We start from the raw sequence: 23,303 nt of genomic DNA on the forward strand, positions 1-23,303 counted from the left end.
TTACCTTGCTCTGCACCTGATTTTTATGAAAATAAACTCATAGAACACAGCAATACCTCCCTAGGTTGAACACACAGAGTCAGGACCCAGAGCATAACCCAACCGTTCCTCAACACTGTCAAATACACACCTCCACAAAGTCAGTCTAGATATGGGAAGCCAAAATGGGAAGCCAGGAAGAGAAGATTACAAAAGACAGTCTCAAGGTCAAAGTGGTTTGCACAAGTAGATCCTGTATTTCATACTCTATTTTATATACTAAGGAGAAGACATGGTTTGATTTCACAAGCATTACTGACCCAACCATCTGCTATGTGTTTATGCAAAAAAAAAAAAAATAAGGTGACACCCAGGACCATGGTGCACCAAGAGTGAACAGTTTTGTAATAGTGTTGACAGTAAATGAATCGTGTCCAGTACCTAAAATTCTTACTCTCTTCTTTCATTTATTCTATCATTGTTGCAGTAAGACACATTTTACTCAGCTACCAAATGTCCACAATACCTCTTCCTTTTTTTATCACGGGAGGCAATGTTTTCGAGCTAGACAATATTTCACTGTAAAACTAAACATCCAAGGAGCAATGGCTGGAAATTATCTTCATGCAGTGTGACCAACTGATAATTTTCTGTGGATGTTCAGTTTTACACAATGCCCAAGGTGTTGAGACATTAAGATGGGTTTTCCTTACTGCACTGACCTTGTAATGTTCATTTTATGAGCCCCCAAATGCAGCTTGAGCTCATGTAAATGGGAACATTGGGTACTCCAGCCATGAAACACACAGTACAATATGGAGAAATCTAGGCTGCATTATTAACTTTTCACATAAATAGTCACATTTACTGTGAAGGCTGTTTTCTAAGAAACGTGAATCACAAAGGAACAGGGGGAAAATGCAGATTCTAGGGATGCTGGGAAAGATGTCATACTTTCAAAAAATAAATGCTGCACACTGTAACATTCTTTCTTCATCAGCTACCACAGCCCTCCCAAATGCCTGTTTGACACATAACTTCTAAGCAATCTTTTAGATGTCTGCAAATGTTGCTAGTGACAATAAAGCACTGTGCTACAAAGAAAAGGCTCTTCTCATTTATCCTGGATGCCTTGCTCATGACTGGAAGGGGGATGAAATTTTCACACAAATTGAGTCTAACTGCTAGAGTCCTTGTCTCCTACTTATCACAAATACAACACCAGCGAGGCAGATCTTCACTAGTAAGTGTTCTGTCCTCCATTTGTCTTTCTGCTAAATTTTACATAAAATTGCTATTTAAAGACACTCCTGGTTTTTAAAGAGACAATTCTTACCTGTGCCAGATTTTTTCCAGCCCACAATAACATCTCACCTGTGGCCCCTTGTGACATTTTGATTTTCCATGAAATTAAAGACTATGGCGATGTTTAAATATCTAAAATATAAATCAAACTAACAAGCACAGAAAAGAACATGCAGTCCTTCTTGAGGTATTAGGAAGTATTTGCATCCCCCACAGAAAAGGCAAAACATTTGCAAGGAAGTCAGAACCGAGACAACATGGGTGTTGAAGCCACACCCCTTCCTTCCTCCGATCACACACACACATAGACACTGGCAGCCTCCCCTCAATTCCACACACAAAAGGAGCTGTTTCCCCCACACTCTCACTGTGCAAAGGGAAGGTAATCCTTCCATTTGCCCAACCAGGCCCTCCTCTCACTGCTCTCTGTAACCTGAAGATGCTCATCTCTTTCCACTGCACCCACACACTCTGCCTCTCTTACTACATGCCAGCAAAATCTGCCTTTTTTGCTATGTACCAGCAAAAGTCTAGTCACCTTTCCATGCAGCTTTCCTATGTGAAATCAGTTTTCTGTAAAAGTCAGCATTATAATACCATGTTCTCATCAGAATCTACAATAGCTAGCACACAATGATGAGAAATCTTCCTTATGCAGGCAAAACCACAAAGGCCACATTCTTCCTATTACTCACTACCTCCTGTTTACCAAAAAACAATTGAAAGTCATCTATTTTTCTCAGGAACAGAGAATAATTTGAGTAACTTTTCCCACACACCCACATTTGAGAGCCAGTTTATGACAGAAAGAGCTCACTCTAGCCAGCTCAGTTGCATGCGTTTTTATGTCATGTATTTAGAGCCGTGATGCTAATATTTAGTGATAGTATATACTTGTGACACAATCCTTTTCATACAAATCCACCATACTATCATACAGAGCTCAAAAGAGCTCTTCTTCCAAGTTTTCCTGAAACAACAGAGGACACTGCCAACATGACATTATTTATTTCATGTCTTTGTATGTGCCTTATACAAATGAACATTTTACCCTTTTGCTTCATATGTCGTCAGGAGAAGCCCTTCCAACTGCTCAACAGAAATAACACTGAAGCCTGGAAAAAAAAAATCTTACGCAGTAAAGTCAGACCACTTGTGTCTACTTCTGAAATGAGAGATAAACCTTTTATAGCAGTTCGTATTTCAGGAATCTGGGACTTATAATACATTCACCTATCACACACAGGAAATCCGATGAAGTTACTGGCATTTAGTGCAATCCAGAATATTGCAGTGCTGTCTTTTTTTTTTTTTTTTTTTTTTTTTTTTACAGCAGACTTGCTGCCCAAATAACCTGCATGCTCTGTTATTCACCTCTACCTGTAGCTACTTTGCCATCTGGCACTATCAAGTATTTATCTAAAAAGTAAATTTGAATTAAGGATCATGAACCCACTCCCTTTAAACTGTGTTTCACCTGAACAGAGAAGGTCAATTCAGTTATGTGAGACATCAGACCTACCAACCAGGTTTGTTTAAGCTCACCCAGATGAGTCAGAAGTGCTCTGCTGCTTTAAAGGCAAAGCATCAACTTGAAATGAAAACTGAGCTAATCCCAGATTTCTGCCTCCCTATAAAATACAAGGACAATTCTGGACAGAAATAACATGCCATCATAATCCAGGCCATAACCTCATTTAACCAGAGCAAAATGAACTATCCTCATCCTTACACTGGCTCTGACTCTGGAGCAGGACAGGGGGACTATAGTCATGAAGTCAAGTGAAAACCCCGACCCTGAAGGCAAATGAAAGGACCATCATTGTTATACTCAGAGTATAGCTGTACCCTTCACTCTTTATTTAAACGTAGCACAAGCTTCAAAATACACAAAGGTTTAAACAGACAAACAACGAGACCATGACTTTTTCTGCCCGATGCAAAAGCTCGTGCAACACAATGAGGTGGGAGCCCCTCTACAGTTCAGGCCTTCCAGGGCAAGCAGGACGTGTTCACCATCTCCCTCTGTGCCCCCCTGCTCCAACTGCTCCAGGACTAAGTGAAGCTTTTCAGGACACACCATAAACAAAGATTTAACAACTCTTTCCCCTTCCCTTTTAAAACCAAGCACAAATCTAATTCCTACGAGAAGACTTCTTCAGGAAACATGAAAAGGGGCCAAGGAGATGCCCTCTAGATGTTTGCGCTTATACAAGACCCCAGAAATAACTCATGTATAAAACTGTCATCTCTAAAAACTACACAAATAAAAGGACAAGTTCTCATGCAAACAAGATGGTCCAGTACTACAAATGGTGCTAGTCATATGGCTCACATACAAGGATTTTATTCCCATATAACTCCAGTTTATATGGGCTTATTTCAAACATGCAAAAAAAGAAACAAAAAAAAACCCAACTCATATGATTTTTTCCCTCCCTCCATTCAAATTCCTATTTGAAAACAAAAATGCTGTGCTGTTTTCTGACAAGGATGTACTACACAAGATGCTGCTTTTTCATATACTGCAGAGTCCTTTTTCAGAAAGTCTAATGTCAAACAACATATCACCATAGAAAATATGGCAACCATTTTTTCTGGGGAAAAAAAATAAATCCTTATTCAGTGCATGAACATATTCTTTTACTCTGTGTAAAACTCAGCTTCTGATACAGCAATGGTCCAGTTTGGGTTGATCATTAGCTAAAACTGTAATACAATTAAAAAAATCCCTCATATTAAAGATGACTCACATAAATTAAATGAATTACAATGACAGGATTGGATTTCCCCTAAGTTCTTCACCAGGCAAGGCTAGTTATAAATCATTGCTAATACAGCTTTTGTGTAAAACAGAAGAGTAAGTGCTTCCTCCCACTAAAGAATTTTGGAGAAATGCTTTATTTTCTCTAGGGTCCTCATTTCTCCACCTGCTACCCACAGCAACAGTTCTGTTTCCTGCAGCCATTTCCCGCTGTCATGGCAGGGAGAGGTAGAACAGCATGCCCAAGGATGATGCCACTGTCTGTTTTGAAACTTCTGCTCAACGACTGAGAGAGAACATAAGAGATCAGAGTTCATCCAGCAGCTCTCTGACTGCCAAGAAGGCTGACAAAGGGCTCAGAGTACCACAGCTGAAGCATGGCCACAACAGAAGCCACCAAAAAAAGGCAGGAGGTTCTACAAAGGAAGAAACAAATAAAGGACAGCCTGAATACCCACCTGTTGTTTGGAACACCAGCAGCACAAGGAGCAAAAGGGAAGTGCTGAATTACATGAGCTTTGTGGCATTCAAGGCTTTCCTAGGTGGAAAACCTATCAAGGGGAAAGAATCCACACCTCAGCAGCTGAAGCGAGAATCAAAAAGAGGGCTTAAATTTCAGCAGGAAGTCCACAAAAGCTTTAGAGAAGGCAGAATTTAAAAAGCATGGCTCTGAAATAATGTAGAGACAAGACAAACAGTCATGATATCCTGTAGGTTAGGAATAGATGGGGAGAAAAGAGAGCTGGGATCTTCTGTTTGGGCTTACAGAAAAGAAAGGCCAAAGAGATCATGAACTCTCACAATTCAAGTCCTGCCAAAAGTACCAGTGAAATAATCCAAATAGCTTCTCTCCCTTGTTACCTCTGCAGCCTAACACAAAGCCATCTTAATGTAACAAACCCCAGTTTCAGGGTGCCTGGAGAGCAGACTTTGACAAGCCCTGTGGTACTTACTGCAAAATCCCTCCATGGAAGGATCATCCGCAGCTGGTTACTTTGCACTTACAGACATGATCACTTGTCTGCACAAATCTCTCCCATCTTGGATATTTACATTTTCAGTTTTAACTTGCTAATATATCCCAAAGAAGGCACATAATTATTGACAGAGTATCACAACAATCATTACTAGAATTGCATTAGTTCTTCACAGAAGCTCTCCAACTCACACAGAGCAAACTGTCTAGCTGTCTTGCAAGACGGGACTTTTTATTCTTTTTTCAGCTGACATTTTTTTCCCTTAATGGCATCCCAGTGGCAAAAGGACATGAGGACAACACAAATCAGAGGGAGTTCTCTCTGGTGGTCAGCCCTTACACAGAATCCATGAACAAATAGATGGAGAGGATGTCTTCAGGTTTGTATTGATTTAGGGGCTGTCATCCTGGTTTTTAGACGTTTCAGGGGCTGTCATCCTGTTTTCTAGATGTTAAGCATGTTCTTGAACTGTCTTTTGAAAGTATTAACTTTAACGTTAATTATTTGTGTCCACAATGTATTACAATAAAGAAATTATGTAAACTAAATCAAAGATAACTGAGTTTTAGTATAATAAATTATTTGTTCTGACATAATACAGAACTCATACCTAAATACATACTTAAAGGCAATTGTTAAGGCACAGTTCTGACATAATCTTAAATAACAGTAATTAAGATACAAATCAGTGGACAAATTAGGACTATAAAGAATGTTTTATTTCTACTTGTTTGGATTTGGGAGGAGGAGAAGACTGTCACATGCCAGAACTTTGCTAGTGAACAGTCCCCAAACCAACTCTAACACTATTTAAACTAGTTTGCATTTATAATTCTGCAACATGAGAAATACTTAATATCAGAAACATAAGTCATTATAATTAGTCAACAAAATTTTTCCTCTGGGAGCTGGGCATCCACGACAGACATTGTTTTAAAAACTCCTCTCACACTGTAGTTTTCCAAGTTGGATGTCACCAGAAGTACAAAGATACTACAAATGCACTAACAGACCTTACGTTCCATTTTATTAAGAAAACTAATCTATTTTAAAAGCTAGAGTAACACCAAAACTGGTTAATTCAGAGCAATGAAAACACTGTACATCAGCAAATGCTATAAACTAGCAAACAGAAGAAGAACCTAAAGTATGCTTTACATGCTATTACTACAGCACTGTATTTCTTCCAGAGAAGATGACAGTCGTCCCTTTTATGTAAATTCTACATGGAAATGTGTGGTAATTTCAAGTACCTCAAAGTAACTCAGTAAATGATCAGGTTTTGAAAATACCCTCATTACCTCATTCTGAAAACAAACACAAGTGATCTGTCTACCTCATTACTGAAAGCAGCTGCCAACCTCACTTTACGATGCACTTTAAAAGGATATTGCTTTGCAAATCAAAAATAAATGGGGGGAGAAAAAGAGGAGAAAAGAAAAAATAATTTAAGATAAATTAACTAATGCAATTCAAAATCAGAATCCCTAGCTTATAAAATCTCTTGTAGGGAATACAGCAAATGCTCAAGACTCAGTGGATTCTACATGAGCATAATAAGCAATAGCAGTCTAACCCACATTAAAATTATAGCACTAAAGGGAGTAAAGCAGGAGTAAAGCTACTACAAACAAATGTTATACCTACTCTGCATATGTCAACACTAACTAGAATATGTCTCATTCTTTGCATATTCCTAGTTGTCAGAACACGACATATGTGCTTTTAGTAGCACAAGATGAAAATCACTCCAATATCCGGAATTACCGTTCATTTACAATATTTGAAGAAACTGTTTACATCCAGGCACTGCACGGATCACATGCACAGTCCCAGCCTGAATTATGAAGGCAAAACAACACAGTGACTCTTAAGGTAAACAATTATTCTGCTACTTCTAATGTAACTGCTTTTTTTATTCTATTGACACAGAAATTCAGTAAGCAAGAACTAGAGAACTGCAGTACTCTCCAAAGAAGAGAGCTGCTTAAAAACTACTTGTTTTCCTTGCCCTACCATCTAGCAGCACTATTTCTTCAAAAAAGGTCTTCTGTCCTAAACATGGCTGCCATGCCTTACATAACATCAATGAATGAGAAAGTAGTTATTTTGTTTCCTAGGACGCACACTGCCCATTAGCCATATGATTCTCCATATGGCACAGCAAACAGTCCAGACAAAGCTTTGCAGTAACGTAGCTCCAAAGATCAGCATCCTCTGAAAATAACAGCAGCCCTAATTCAGCCTTCACAAGCTCCAAATTCCCTTTGGTACGTATTTAAATAAACAGGCACTCTTACCTTAAGAAAGCAATACTGATAATAATAGCAGTGCTCAGTAGAGCCTCCTCTGTTTCATCTGTGCTGGTAAATAAAAATCTCGGTGCAACTGCCTGCTGCAGCAGGTAATCAATAATATAACCTGCTTCTTCTGCTGCCAGAGCTGCTCCATCTGAACGCTAGCTAACGTGAACACTGTCAGTGTGAGTCATACCAGTGACTCAGAGCAGATGCAGAGCTGCAGGAGGAGTTTAAGTTTCAAGCCTTCCTCCTGCTCCAGCTCCCTGTCACACAGGCACTCACTGCCTGCCTGTGTCTCTGTGTGCCTGCAGACTGCCCCAGCTTGTTCTTGCAGCACAAGCTGGATTTTATCCTCAGCATAATCTTAGAAAGTTGAGCAGTTTTGGTTTGTTTGTTTTTTCTGGGGTTTGGGCTTTTACCCCCAGAACAGCAATTCTGCTTCTTCACTGCAAATACATTTATTGGGAATGCAAAAGCTTGCTCTGCAGACCAAGTTAATACCATGGTATGTCGGGTGATGCACTACTACAAGATACCTGTGGGCTCACGAATCTCATCTAGAATAGAGGCACAACTCAAAAAAAAACCCAGGAAAGACTATAAAATGAAAGTATGGAGTCTGGGCAATTTATTCATGCAACCTCATCAGTTAAGTGCCTGATTTCATTAGGTACTCTGGGCACAGCAAATTTGGTCTCAAATGCAGTGAGATGAAAGAACTGCAGGAAGGACTGTAGGAAGGGATGTACATGGGCAGAAATGCTGTGTGACTGACACCAGTTTAGCAGGGAAAAACAGCCTATAGGAAAAGAGAATAGCTGCATTATGAACAGCAACAGTGCATTTGGGTTTAGGGTTAAGTTCTGGCAGCCTCCCCCACAGCTATCCATCTCACCAGGCACTGATAACCCAGTCAAAGAAGAATTTTGAACAAGTATTTATTTCCTAGGCCTGCCAGACTCCCCACCATGAACAAGTGAGAACAGGCATGATGAAGCCAAAGTTAGGCACTTAATGTTGTACATTAAGTGCCTAACTTAATGTATGTACATATGTACAACATTACATCCATTGGTGTACTGATTCCATTTATTTCTGAAAGGCACATTATACAAAGCAGTTGCAGCATTTAATAGATTCAGCCCTCAAGAGAGGCCAATGAAACCATTTAGTACTGAGCCATCAGGTTAAGTACATGGAAACAAATGACAGTGGGATGAATCAAGCAAGTATCGTCAAAAGAAGATGCTGGCTGAAGGAACAATGTCCCTAAAATGCGCAGACTTGCTCAACAGCCACTCATATAAACATCCCAGATAGTCTGGGGAAAAAGCACTTGGTTTATGTCAAAGCATTTACAGCTGAACATTCTTCCTCATATTCAGCGAACGTCCAGTTGGCTATCACCCAGCTAAACAGATTGGCATTAAGGTTTCTCATGGAAAGGCTAATATCAAAGCATGACTTTCATGGGTCTGTGCATTTTGTTATTTTAAAGAATTCCTTCTTTTTCAAAGCCCAGTAAAGTGAAAGGTTCCTCTGCCCATTCAATCCACGTATGTGTGCAGCACTCTTCAGGACTGTATCTGGCTGTTAAAACTGCTGAACAAACTTTGTACTACTGATGGTGAATGTTTACTCCATGTATCTCAAAGCAGCCAAGAACACTGCCTTGGCAAGGATCAAGAGATGAGAAGGAATCAAGCTGAGCAAAACAATCCTTGAAGCACAGTCATAGAGACAAGCATAAACAAAGGGGATATAGAATAGCTGGTATCTATGAAGATTTTCCCTAAAAATCCCAGCTATTGCCCTAAAACCATTAGTATTCTATCACTTGGAAAATCTTCTGTTGAATCCCATCCTTTTCCCCAGCTTACTAATGACAGTGAATGTTCCCTCCTGTCAAGTTCCAAGGTTTTACTTTCATGTTTTAAATGCTTGAATAGGCAAGAGAATGCTAAGAACCACAGCATGTCAGGGAAAAATAACGAACACAAAAAACCACAGCAGCAGCAACAAAATACCAAACCAAGACCCCTGAGATTTTAATCAGGAAAACTACCATGGTCCAAATGGCATCTGTGACAAAGGCAGAGAAGAAGACAAAACTGGATGATACTTCACATGTCTGGGGGTTTGGAGGATGGTAGTTTATTTTCAGCTGGAAGATGGAGAGTTCTGGGTTTTGTCTCCTTTAAAACATGCAATTGTGTATCTACATTCAATTGAACATGCTGCTGTCCAGCTAAAAGTGAGGATTTGGATCAAAGCTGACTCAAAGAAAAGAGCTGTTAAAGGCCTCAAAGAGATTAAGCACACCAAGAGTGAGCACCCACTGTGTAAAACTGGTATACTTGCCTCAGCTGCAAACGACTTCATCTACAAATCAGATGTGATTTAGCTGCTGTAGGCAGCAATTTCCTGTTGTTTAATTGATGAGTCTTTCTTGCTGGATCTCCTGCAGTAGAAAGGGGTTGGGTCTGGGGTTGAAAAGTGGGAAAACCTGAAACTTCTTACCCCAACAAAAGTAAACATACACAGATATGGATGAAATCTTGACTAGAAATTTAGTACAGTCTACTGAACTAAACACTGCTGCAAGAGATTCTGCATTAAGAGACAGAGTAGACTTTAACACTCTCTACAGTCTATAGATAATGCTTTTTCCTTCTTCACCTTTAGGTAACAAGCAAGCAAAGGCTTTCGTATAGTACCCATTCAACATGGTACTAGGCTCAAGAATCTTGTTCCTCCTCATGACCTCCCTGTCTCTAGGAATTTGTTTGTTTGGAATTTTTTTTAAAGTCATCATTAAGCCAGTGATGGTAGAGGTTATTTCCCACAGCCTATTCCAGATTGTCAGATTTCTTATTAACCTGCTTTCTCATGAAAGCTTAGATTGTCCTTACTGAGAACATGAACCTCTAATCCTGTTTCTGAGCCTTATTCTTCTTAGGTTATACTGTCTGGGGGTGAGGAGTGGAGAAAAAAAACAACATTCATTTTCTTCAAGGGCAGACCTGGCTCCTGATGCAGTAGGGCAACAGAAGCAGATTGAGGACCACTGCCAATATCCACAGTGCCTCCTTTCACCCTCACCCTGCCAGCTTTCCAGTCATCTTTCCAACAGCTACACTCTCTGCTGCATCTTAATGTTTTGTGATCTTGTTCTTCTGAGCTCAGTGTAAAGGTAAGAGCTCAGAGACACTAATTTTTGAGGAGGACTGACACACATTTTCAAGAGGAAAAGCAGAGCTAATTTCCAGAACAGACTCATACCCCTTTTATCATTGATATGGGCATTGCAATGCTTTCCAAAGTACCAGTGAGCAGCCACACATGGAAGTGAGCACTATGCACACACACAGTAGAAGACACTCACTGCAAAAGGAGCATGTATTTTGAAAATACATATAGGCAAAAACATTGAGAAGATAAATATTTTTTGCATTATCTTAAAAACACAGCTAACTAACTTGACATATGTCCAGAGCAAAGCAAAATATAGAAACTAGATCTCAGTGTCTTGCTTGCTACACTATCAGACTTCCCTTTCGATGCATCTCCCTAGCGGGTTCCTCTCTTCCATCTAATTACCTTTCCTGGGTATTTTGATATGCCATGACAAAAGCCCCGTTTGCTTCTCAGGAAAATTAAGACTCCTACTGGGAAAAGTGTCAGAACCAGAATCTTTACCCTGCACAGACAACGAACAGAGGAAGCCACACATGAAAGCAGACCTTTGGTGATAGGGTATGGAGGGGAGGGAAGAGGATGATGCACTTACCACAGTTATCTCAAGGTTTCTGAAGATAAATAACAGGACACACTGTAGCAGTTGAACTTTTTACCCTCACTACATCATCCACCACTTGGCAGCATCTTGCAGTCCTCCCTAAAAAGCAATTAGCAAAGCAACCCACAGGAGGCTGTGGGAAACCATTCCCTCCACACAAGTACATCTCCTCACTGAGACCACCTCCTCAAGCTACTGCTATAGCAATGACCCACGTAAAATGTATTTTTTATTACTCCCTAACAATCCAAAGCTACACAGACTGCAATGGGAAGAGACGACAAAGTGACAAGCTGTCAGTAACATACTGCATGCACATCTCATAGGGAAGTACTTCTGCAAATCCAGTGAAAATGCAAAAGACAACCTAAACACCCATTTCCTCTTAATTGTCTCTTCTCAGCAGATGAAACAACAAACTGCAGAGACTAAGATCAGAGAAATCAGCCAAAACAAGACAAGGACACTATATCTCATAGCAACAAAGATGTACTAACCAGCTGAGAGACTGGTTTACAGACACTGCTGTGGTTCCCAACGATACATTGCAAAGGCTTGCTTGGGTAAGAAGGACTCTCCAGATTGCACTTGATGTCAGCACAGTGTCAGCTGATCTTTTGGCAGCCGGCCTGCTCACGTCTATCCACTTCTGCTCTCTTTTCCTCTCTAATGCTAACATCTGCCCATGTTTTGCATGGACAGAAAAGGTCAGCAAGACCCTAATGACACATTAAACCTGATAATCAAGCAATGCACCATTTGCAATTACTGTGTGTCCGGTCTCATTCCCCTTGTATTTAGAACTCAGCTTTTTCCTAAAAAAATCCCAATACAGGGCAAGTGCACAAGAATCTGTAATCTCAAATCTTACATGCATGCCACAAAGTTCAGTTTGGATAACAGAGGAAGTATGTCAGAACACACCCCATCTCCCGAGGATTCCAAGACCATTAAAATTTTTTCTATCAATATAGACAGAAATTTCTTATTCCAAACAATCTTTATTTTTCTATACAATGCACAACTAGCCCTCTGTTACAAACCGGTATGCTCATTTTCTGCACTCATACAATCACTTCAGTTGAATATTGACCTGTGAAAGCTAAGAGACTTCCAAACAAATGCAGGCATAAACTCATTTTGAGGCAAATCTGTCTGACTTAAGCATCACAGTTCTTCACATTGTCTAACAAAATTCTATACTCTGATGGATATTCTCTAAATCCACTCATTTTGTTCATTCAATATACTCTAAACATTTTCAAACTGAAGTTTTTCCTGTTGTCTCCACAATGCAGGACTTGCAGATTTCATGCTGGTGACCTATGACTGGTAGGTTCTTCAAATGCCTCAGAAAGAACAATTGTCAGTGCTGGAGAAAGTAGATGCAAAGACTTATTGTTTTCCCAGTACCATCTGCTGCACTGGGGAAAACAAATCAAAACCATGTCAGACTGAATGCAAAGCTGGACATTTTTAATGACTATTCCTGCAGCATTTGCTATAAAATTTACTCCTAATTTCCACAAACAAAGAGCAGCTGTAATGCAAGATTTCTGTGGTTGCACCACAGATTTCTACCACTTTGTCTTGTCCTCCCAACTCATCTGTAGCCCTTTGCAAGTTAAGCAGTCCCTATTTCCAGCAGGGAAATCATCTTTCAATAAGTTCCTAATTAAAGTAAGGCCATGGAGAGTAACTGCCTATCTAGACAGGTTTACAGGCTTCATTCTCTTATTCCTATTTTATTTTTGGCATTCTTTGCCTCCATTGTGGCAGTGGGGGGAGGAAGTCCCGCTTAGTACAGTGCAATACAGCACTACACAAAATGCTAAGAGGGTCTCCAAAAGTAAGTTGATCAGTTAAAAAAGAAAATTAAAGGCCATGGGGTTAAACCATTTTTTCTTCTCTGTCAAAGCCTTTATTTCTTCTTTCAAAAGAAGGAATTATTAAAAACATTAGAAAACAATCCAATCATAAAGAGTTATCTGCAAGCTCACAACTTTTAAGTCATTATGTATTTGTGGTACACTGGAAGTTATTCTACAGATTAATGCCACCAAGTAATCAATGGGACCACTCAAAGACTAATGTTCTGCACATGCTGAGTTGTGCATCCAGCAGGGAGTCTAAGGTGGGAAAGCTTATTAAAAGTGTTGGTAATGGAAATGTTTCTTTCATGATTAATCTAAATTTTGACATTCAGAACTTAATTGATTTGAGATCATTTGGGATTTTTCCTAAAATTAGGTCACAGAAAAAGCTCACTAAATGTAGCACTGTGGTGTTCCTAATGGGATTTCAAAAAATCTTTATGTCAAAGGCTACATGTCTTATTTTAGGAACAGTCAATTCCAAACCAGCAAACCTACAGAGATGGTAAAAGTAGGCAAGTAATAATGATTTAAAAAAAATACTAGATTCAGAATCTTCTTATTAAATAAATTATTTTCTTTTCTGTCAGGTACATAAAAATACAGATTCCAAAGAGATCCACTAGTCATGACATCTTTTTCCATGTATCTGTTGGAAGAGCAGGTGATATCAGTGCTGGGATGGGTTTCTGTTTTACTTTTCAATGAGTTTTACTTGTTTATGTATAATCCATAAGCATGCATTAATATATTGCTACATGTTTAGATTATTTTCACTTTCTAGTACAGTAAAAGGTCTCTGGCATGGGATGGCTTGGTGACTGAGGTGAGGCCAGAGATTACAGATGTTTGCATCATACAGTGTTTTGGGAAAACACTTTGAGTTCTTGAATTTTATGTTAACATTCAACCTTTTGTTTATAGTTAAACTGCACCAACCTAAATGGCTGAGATTACTGGCATCATTTTTTATATTAAGAAGACAATAAACCAAGTATTTTCTATCAATCTGCTCTCTCCCATTTTCACCTTCCTCTAATTCTGTGATGCACCTCAGTTCTTTGGAACTGATGGCTGTTGCTGCACCTGCCTGATGCTGGTCACAGCCCACAGGTCCTGCCACTCTGCACCCCTGGGAGCTGCAGCTGTCCTTTCCAGCTTGGCTGGGCCACAGAGCCAAGGCTTCCTTCACACTGAGATTACTTTGGTGAAAAGGACAGATTTGTGGCATGCATTCTGCATCTGAGAAAACTGAGGACAGAGAAAAAGCATGCACCTGGAGATGAGGTCATGTTATCCTCACTACTTGTTCTGTAGATTTTTCTCTCAGCTTTTAACCCAAACCAGAGGAAGACTGGTTTTCCTTCCCCCCAGCTCATTTTAGGTTTTTCAGGGGCAGAGGGAAGGTGTGGGACTGGATGGCTGTGTCTTGTTGTTTTCATTTTTCTCAAATGGGAGAATGAAGCAGATGAGTCTGAGGCTCAGAAGCACAAGTTTCTAGGGCCCATCTCACTGAGCTGGTAATGATTTTATTCATTATTTGCCTGACATTATGCAAAGAGTCTTGGGGACTGAATCTTAAGCCCCAATTAGTGCATTTAATATCTGACAAGCTTTATTTAGGGCATTATTAAGTAATTCTGGGATAATACTTAGTTTTGGAATGAAGATATCCATTTATCTCCCATCCAGATCTTGTGAGGTTGACTCTAGTTAATGCAGAATGCTTCAAAGAACTATTTAATAAATGACAGTCACATTCCTAGACAGGTGCATTCAAAACTACATTCACTTTTGCAAGCTGAGGATTTCAAAACCTCATTAAATCATTTTAGATGCAAAGAAGACAGAAGACAGAAAAAAAACTGGCTATAAACACAAAACCAACAGTACAAGTCAGCAAGAGCCACAAATAAAGATAGTATGAAAATACTTCATCAGTTGCTATATTCCAAAATAACATTAATTCTTTGATAATTTCTCTTGGGAAAAAACAGTTCTAGTAACCCTCCATGCAAGGCCTTCTGAAACAGACTGCAGCACATTAACATTTGGTGATTTTACAAATAGTGAACAGAGACAGCGAGCTGAGCAAAGAGGAAGAACACAGAGCACAGAAACTACACGATCCACACCCATAACTGTGGAAGGACTCTTAAAATACACAGGCAGTAATTCAGTGCTACAGCTGTAGCTAAGATGGAAAAGGAAACAGAAACATTAAAATTAAAGACAAATAAAAGCTATCCTCACATTAAACCATTTTCAAAAGTATTGGTGTCTTTTTTTTTTACAGTGGGTCTAAAATAGAGTAAGATTTAAGCAGCACCTGTTTTAGCGTTTCTAAATAACCTGCCTTTTTTAGGAGTTCATATAATAGGCTGAAACCACACAAATACGGGCTAAACACTATTTCAAAGGGACTTGACGCTTTGTCAGCTTCATATAAATAGGCTAAAAATTTATTTTTATAGCCTATAATAGGTAGTCAACACAAGTCTTTTTCTTCTACAAAAATTGGGCATATTTCTTCTACCTGCTCTCTCCCTGCAAGCTCTTCTTCCCAAAAAACAAATGATTACAGGTTTAAAAAATATAATTAAGACATGCCAGAGCCTTTTTACAGATAGTAACAAACTCTGCATGAAACTGGTAGCAATCAGCACATATATAAGAAGGTGAAAAGGAAATAATAATTTTTTTACTTGCATAGAAAAGAATTCCACACAGGAAAGCAACATATTTTTGGCATCTTACTTGAGATGTTTTAGTTTGTTTGCTTTTAAGAGAAGCCTTTTCAGGTCTATTACTCCAATGTGCAAACTCCTGTAATTTAGGTACTAAAAAGATAAAATAGAGTTATTTTTTTCATTGACAAATGTCCCACTAAGGAAAAAAAAAAGGGAAAAGAAACAGTGAGAATTAAAATACTTCATTAAAGAAACAAATCTATTTTCTACAGACGAGGCCTGCTAAACAAGAATAAAGGAACATTTAAGTACAGAAGCTATAACGTTCATACCTTAAAATTCTGCAGTGCCTCTCATCACTTCAATAGGCTGAAAATTACTACAATTCATGCTACCCCTTATATGCAATGTGGAGGATGAATAGACTACATTAACAAGAATGTCCAGGAGAATCAGAAAATGCACTGTATTTTCTATTTTCTCAGCAAGAAGACAGGCAGAGTGCGATTCAGAGCACCCAAGCTAAGCAGGAACTTAGATTCTGTCAGGAATCACCTCTCTGAAGGCAATTGCTTCCCTCCAAAACCACAGAAGGGATGAAGTCTGCTAATATGCCCTAATCAGGCTTACCAAGAAATAAAAAATTCTGCAGAAGCTCTACAAAAATGCTGCAGTGGCTTAAGTCAAATAGGTATCTAATAGAAGCAGAGCCCAAAATAGAACATAGATGGGAAGAATCTCTGACGAGATTTTTTACAAGATAATATAAGAAACCGCAGAAATGTCAGAGCAGGGGAATCTAGACTCTCAGCAAGGCAAAGATCAATGTTACCATCAACAGGATACAAGTTCCAGTTAACACACCAACCTGAGAGCAGTTCTTAGCATATAGCCTTGAAAGGAAAGAAGAATATAACACTGTGGTGGCTCACTAATGGCGCAAACTGGTTTAGAGAGCAGGAAATGGAGAAGTGACAGCGAAAGTGAACTGAAGGTCATCTTAGGGGAAAGTGTGGCAGGGCAGGAAAAACAGCGCAGTTAACTCTGATGGGGAAAGATGCAAAGAGGTGCATTCAGGACAGGAGAAACTCAGGCAGAGGCAGGCACACATTTCCCCAGGCAAGAGTGAGCCGACTGATTGACAGGCTGCTGAGAACAAAGAGAAACGCTTGGGAGAGCTGTGACAGTAAAGGAGAGAGAGGAAACAAAAGGACCTGGGAAGAGATCGTCAGGTAAGCTTCATAGACGTATTATTTGGCAAAAAAACCCAGTGTTTGCTAATTGTCTGTGGAAAAAGACACAAACTTTTTCAGGTCTGTCTCTCATTTTGAATTTAGGGAGGAGAGTTTTAAGGCCATACAGAAAATTTTGCTGTAGTTAACTATGCTCCTTGACAGCAGCAAGGCCTCTTCCACCGACACAGTTGTCTGAAGAGCCATGAAGAGCTCTATAGGTTTCAGTCTGGAAAAGGTCCAATTGTATTTTCCAATGAACATATCACTCCCTGAAAATTTGAGTCTGACTGTCAGGAAACCAAGTGAGACACTAAACCAATAAAGACTTAGAGGTTTCAAAAGTCAGTCCCCTCCTTGTCCAAGGGGACTAACCATTTATCATGAGACAACAACTTCTTACAGCAAAGCAAGTGCTACTTCACATGAAGTATTTAAGGTCTGTTTAGCCTCTTTAATGCAATAAGGGCAATAATACTGAATAAAGGGAAAGCAATACCATGCAAGCTTGCAGTGCTTCAGTCAGAAACTCCTGGCTGGGCATTAAGCAATCCTCAAAGGTTTGGCTCCCGAAGCTGCAATATGGAGTTATGCAAGTCCTCCAGGATTCCTGAGCGTGCTGGAGCACAGTTACACAAAACACACGACAGGCTGAGCTTGAATGCTGTTTTGGATCACCCACTCCTGAAACTCCTGGCCTTTTGGCTCATGACAGGAATACTCCTTTATTGTCAGCAGAGCTTTCACCGGGTGTCACTTTGTGGATCAGCACTAGTGCCATTTTTCCGAATTATGTGGTACCAAGAAAAAAACCATCAGAAGAAAAATGTCAGTAACTGCAGAAGAACTGCTGTGCAGAGCCTCCACAGGATACTGTACTGCGTGGGCTTCAGGCCTGGAAAGGTACTGTGGCAGGTGTGGCCTCTAATGCTGCAGAAGCCACATGGAAAAAGGAAAAATGGTACTGCAAGTTTAACCTTTCTATGATACTCCATTATCAACACCCTGAAATCTATAACAAAGCCACCTATAGCAGTCACTTTTTATTGTCCTCTTTAAGTCCACACACTAGTTTTTGTACTTTGAGCAGCTATATAGTAGAGGGTCTTCTTGAAGAGCTGGATGTCAAATACAGGAGGAAAGGGTAACTGACAGGATTGGTTTTTGACATCCTGGAAGTTGTGGGGGCAGTTCATCCTTCTTCCTCCAAAATCTGCTACTCATCAGTTGTCTCTAAGTACAAAGAACACTGCAGGAAGGTGTGAAGTAGGTAGATACACAGAGAGCAGTACTATGAAACCTCAGTGTCAGCCGAGTTTCTAAAAACTAAAGACATTAACAGCTGAAGTACAAGACAAATCTGGCTTAAATGCAGCACTGTGGAGAATAACAGCACCAGCAGAATGAAAAACTGTCTTCAGCTCACATAACACTCAACATTCTCCAATTTGTGTACCAAAGCAGATCAACCTTAGTTTTTCAAAACAGCATAAAATTTACTCCAGCAAGACATGGGGGATAGCATCCTTAGTATTCAGTCTGGGAGAGCACTATTTTTTATCTTGTTGCCTGTTTGAACAAACACAATATAATCTATTTTTGCACTGTACAATTGTCATGGGTACTAAAGGATGAGACTTGTACACTTGGGGCTAATTAAAGGTAATGTCAACACCTATGCACGTATGCACCATAATCAAGCACTCCCTTTCTTTGCAGGTGAAAACACAAAATTAGTCAGCTAGTTTTTGTAACCATTTTGCTCCATTTCCTCAAGTCTATCTGCTTTGTCACCCTTCAAATTATTAAAATAGTGTGGCCACAAAATCATTTCAAGCAAATTATTTGTTTGAAAAACATCCTTATAGACAGGTGTACTTTTAAAAAGCTAAAGCAGGAACAGTTTTTTCCTGGCATTCTTTTAACCAATATAAAATTTGTACCAAAGAAGTAACTCTTGTATTGACGAGAAATCCTTTAATACATTTCTCAAAAACTGTCACTTAGAACATGAAGCTACACAGACAATAAAACTTGAATCTCTTTAGGGTAAGTTCAGCAAATACTTTAAGAGGACAGTACAGAGGTACAGGCCTACCCATCTTACTGCACACACTCATCCACATCTGGCTCAGTGCTCCATGGAGAGACTGAAGATCAAACCAAGGAAAGGCATGTTTTGAAAAGAAAATTAAGGCAGAAAAACACCTTAGGATGAAACTACTGTGGGAAGCATAAGGTAGACAAGATACACACTCTGTTATTATGTTGGCCAAGGGTGGGGCAGAGTCAGAAGTTTTAAAGCATCTATGGATGAATATCACGTATCAGGAATTATAAATTCTGTGATATTCAATGTTTTCCTCAAATGTCCAATTGCTACCATTGCAAGACTAGGCAAAAATCTCAGATCTGACCCTTAAAATTAAGTAACCATCACTACAAATCTCTACTCTTTTGTGTTTTAGCAGAGGGAACTTTGAAGACCCGAACCACAAAATTTCAAGAGCAAGAACACTACTAGAAGGGCTTTCACCTGAGGGTTATTTGAAACCTCATCAGTGTTTACAGCTAGCTTGAATAGTGAATTTTGGCCATTGGCAGCAAGGTAGCTGCACCCAATTACAGTTGCTTGGACTGGAATACTGCAGAAATATTTAGATCAGGTTCAAGCAGCAAAAAGAAGGATGCATGTTGGTACAAAAGACAAAAAAAAGTAAGCTGGTTCCCTCCATATGGACAGTACTTTTCTCTCAAAAGAACAGCACCAATGTGAGGCTTCCCTCTAAAAGGGCAAAGGCATCTTCTGTCCATTGCTACATTACAGGGTACTCTCTACACTATTATGCCTGCCCTATGCCTCTGTAGCCATACATCCACAAGCAAAGCAGCAAAGCCACCTCCCCTTCTCCCTCTAGTAACTCCTTTCAATTTGTTTCTAAAAAATGCTCCAGGACAAAGTAGTTTTCCTTATGTTTATTGGTAATTTCTTTAACAGAAGTTACTTAAAACACCAACTCCAGTCAGATAATTTCCTGTTCTGCAAGTAAATTCACCAATCCCAGTACAACTTACTCAGCACAACAAAGACACCAAGGCTCGACTTCAGCTGTTTCCAATGCGTAGGACAGGGTGACAAACAGGAAGAAGTCAGCTTCCCAAGGTGTGAGTTTTGTGCCTCTGAGCACAGGAAGAGCAGAAAGTCAGCACAGGTTACCAGTCATGAGTGTCTCAGATGTCTTGTGTAAACCTTTAGAACTACAACTGCTAGGAAGCACTGATCAGTAACTATATGGAACTCTGAACTGCTGCACTTTGTGTAGGGCTGAAGTAATCCATCTAGCAGTGAATAAAACAAGTCAGGGAATCTGCGGGGACATAAGCACATCCAAAGGAGAGACCAGCAAAACCTAACATATCTGTGATCCATGTTTCTGGGGGGTTTTGACAGGTATAAGCAAAAGCGACAGCAAAACATCTACTCTAAAGTGTAAATTACTTGAGAAATCCTTCTTAGCAACTGTTTTCTTGTTTCATGCCAAATATGGAAAACCACTTTAAGTATTCTAGTGATACAATTAAAAGCACTAAGAAAACGAAAGTATTTAACTTTGCAGATTCCTCTGACTAAATCTGTTGCCTTCAAATAACAATCCCCAAGTCCCAAATGAAATCTGTTAGTGCTTTAGACCTCATCTTGCCTCTCGCTCACAGCTGTTAACCCCATAACCCTTCAGGAGAATGAACTAATAGATCACATAATTTTCACGTCTTTGCTACAAGACATTCTAACATGCCTACCTGTAGAGGCCCCAGTAAGTCACTTCAAGCCAGACTGGTGTTAGTTATACCAGTAAAACCCACAGAAAAAACAATCTGAGCCAGCCTCACTCCCATCCTACTCCCAACAGCAGGCTCATGTCTCTCAGTGTGCAGACAACTGGGCTGAAGCTCAGACAAATACAAGTGCTCTTACAAAAGCCTTGACAAAAACACTAGTGCTGATGCAAACAAGCACATCCTGTTTCAGCTGATTTCCAACAGTTACCTAGAAAACTCTTAACTTTGCTTAAACTATGTTTAATTACATAATTAATCATTTCTCAGTTCCAAAGGTTTGCAAAGTAGAAAGGAGACAACAGTTAAAGCTGTGCTTTTCTGTTCCTCAAAGAAGCAACAGGCAGCCACCTGAACTCGTACCTGTAAGAGCTAAACCTTTCATGATTTGCTGATAAACCAGAACATGCCACCATTCATTTAAAAGGAATTATTTTTTCCATCTAAAACTATTAGATTCTTTTAGTTCTAGTAGTATTTCTGCTTTCTGAATATTGGTTTTTACCTTTCCTTCTGTCAGCTAGTCCTATTTCTCCTGCTACAAAAATGTACAGATGTTTTTTTCTTTCTATGATCTATCTCCAGTCTGTACGAATTCCACAGAATTAAAGGTCTGATCCAACACCCACTGATGCCAGAGGAAGAGACAAGTCAGACCATAAAGAAAGGAAAAGAGCCAGAATGTAAAAGGTCTGTTCTGACCAATTTAGTGTCTGGCTTTCGCAGTTTTTAATGACACTAAGTGCCAAGAACAAAGACTCCCTCAGCTGGAGTCCTGGCAGGTATCACAAGCAGAGACCATGGGTTTGTGTAGTCTTCATTCTCTATGTACTTATCATCATGAATTCCATTTGCACACTGCAAGCTATTTATGCTCCTGCAACAGAACAGAACTTGAAACTATTTTTTGCAGGGAAAAAAAACCCCAGACCTCAGAAAAATTTTACATCTTTTCATCCTATCTTCTGTTACCTACAAAAGTTGACTGTAGTTACCTGAAAACACACCCTGTACAGCCGAATTCAAGGGTTTCTGTGTATATGGAACTGACATGCATATGCAAGTTTGTATGTTTGCAAATATTTCTCGCCTACAGATACGCAGACAAACACCTTTTTCTGAGCAGAAAACCATCTCACTTCTGCCTCTGTGCCCACAGCCAAAAAAAAAAAAAAAAAAAAAAAAAAAAAAAAAAAAAAAAAGTACATTTAAATAATTTTATCTTAAGCAAATCTGTCATTATTAGGTCAAATTGAAAGAGGAAAGTGGCCAATATGTCAAAAAGAAAAAGAAACCCATAATATTTTGATTGGCCTTTTTACTGTTTTTGGAGAGCTCCTGAATAACACTGTATATAAGAGACAGCTACGAATTGTATTCTATTTCACTGAAATTAAAAGTCAGCTTCAAGGGTAGCAACAACTCTGTCCAGCAAAATAATTTACCATCATGAGTTGTTTCCATTTTTAGACTTTGTTTTCCTTGAGCAATAAGAAAGCACTGATTTTAATTTCTCAAGCATTAAGAAAATTCTCCATCTCAAAGCCTACATTCCCTGCCTGGGAAAGAACACATCCTTTTTTCCAAAGCAACATCGTTATTGATGGCACTGTAACAATCAGCAGCTGCTTTACACTTCACATCTCTCTGGGCTATGTCTACCCTTGGTCACTCACCCCTTCTATCAGTGATTCCTTGGATAAAACCAGTGACAATAAAGGAAAGCAAGGCCTGTAGATTCTAAACCAGGTGGTGACTTCTACCAAAACATAAACAAAACCACCCCAAAACCTGAAGAACTATTTGAGAAGTTTCTGCTTATACTGTTTCTTGGGATATTCTAAAAGGACTGGAACTCCCAGCAGTCAAGAGCCACATTTAGTTTTTATGTCACCCTCCCGTGAGTCGTGTTGCATTTTTCCACCACGATGCAAGTAGCCATAAATAGATGTGGGAATCCAAAAAAAAAATGAAATTAGTTTTGTGGGATTTGTTTTCTTTACTTAAAAAGGGATGATGGTTGAAAGAAAGAAAGACAGAAAAATCATATCATACAGTGCAATACATTTAACTACATTTAGAATTGTCGAGGGAAAAGAAAAATCCGAGCAAATTTACCATCTGAAACGAAACCCAGAGTTTTACAGCACACCAAAATGAAAACACACAGAAATACAGAACTTTCCCAAAGTCAGAGTACAGGATGTATGTTTACTTTATGCAGAAACAGTTGTACACAACAGACATTACTGGCATGTCTGATTAATTGATATCATAGCATGGTAGTCCAGATCCCAGCTACAAAGTACTATGTTGGGCAGAATACATGAGAAGTTTCTTCTCCTACATGTCCAAAAACATAAAAATGGCTCTACCTAAGCTACACCATAGCAGTTCCCTTATTGGCCTGCCCTGGCTGATTTGTGTTGGTAAAAACTACCTTTTGCAATCACATCTAGATAACCACTGCTAATGACTCACAGAAGCACATTAGTAATCTGGGATTTATGCCATCTTTTTTTTTTTCAGTCAAGACTGATTAAAGT

The 23,303-nt window shown here is 39.4% G+C and overlaps 1 protein-coding gene across 9 annotated transcripts in view; it reads right to left on the minus strand.

Moving 5' to 3' along the window:
• INPP4A (inositol polyphosphate-4-phosphatase type I A) overlaps positions 1 to 23,303 on the minus strand; it is a 113,072-nt gene that overhangs the window by 77,324 nt on the left and 12,445 nt on the right. For 2 of the 9 annotated variants that reach the window (XM_063392553.1, XM_063392549.1), the window contains exon 1: positions 7,326 to 7,478. The exons of the other annotated variants lie outside the window; for them this stretch is intronic. The gene's annotated coding sequence lies outside the window, so the exon portion shown is untranslated. Of the gene's footprint in view, positions 1 to 7,325; positions 7,479 to 23,303 lie in introns of those variants that run through there. 9 annotated transcript variants of the gene reach the window in all.

This window comes from Prinia subflava, chromosome 3 (genome assembly GCF_021018805.1).
Source record: "Prinia subflava isolate CZ2003 ecotype Zambia chromosome 3, Cam_Psub_1.2, whole genome shotgun sequence".
Classification (NCBI taxonomy): domain Eukaryota; kingdom Metazoa; phylum Chordata; class Aves; order Passeriformes; family Cisticolidae; genus Prinia; species Prinia subflava.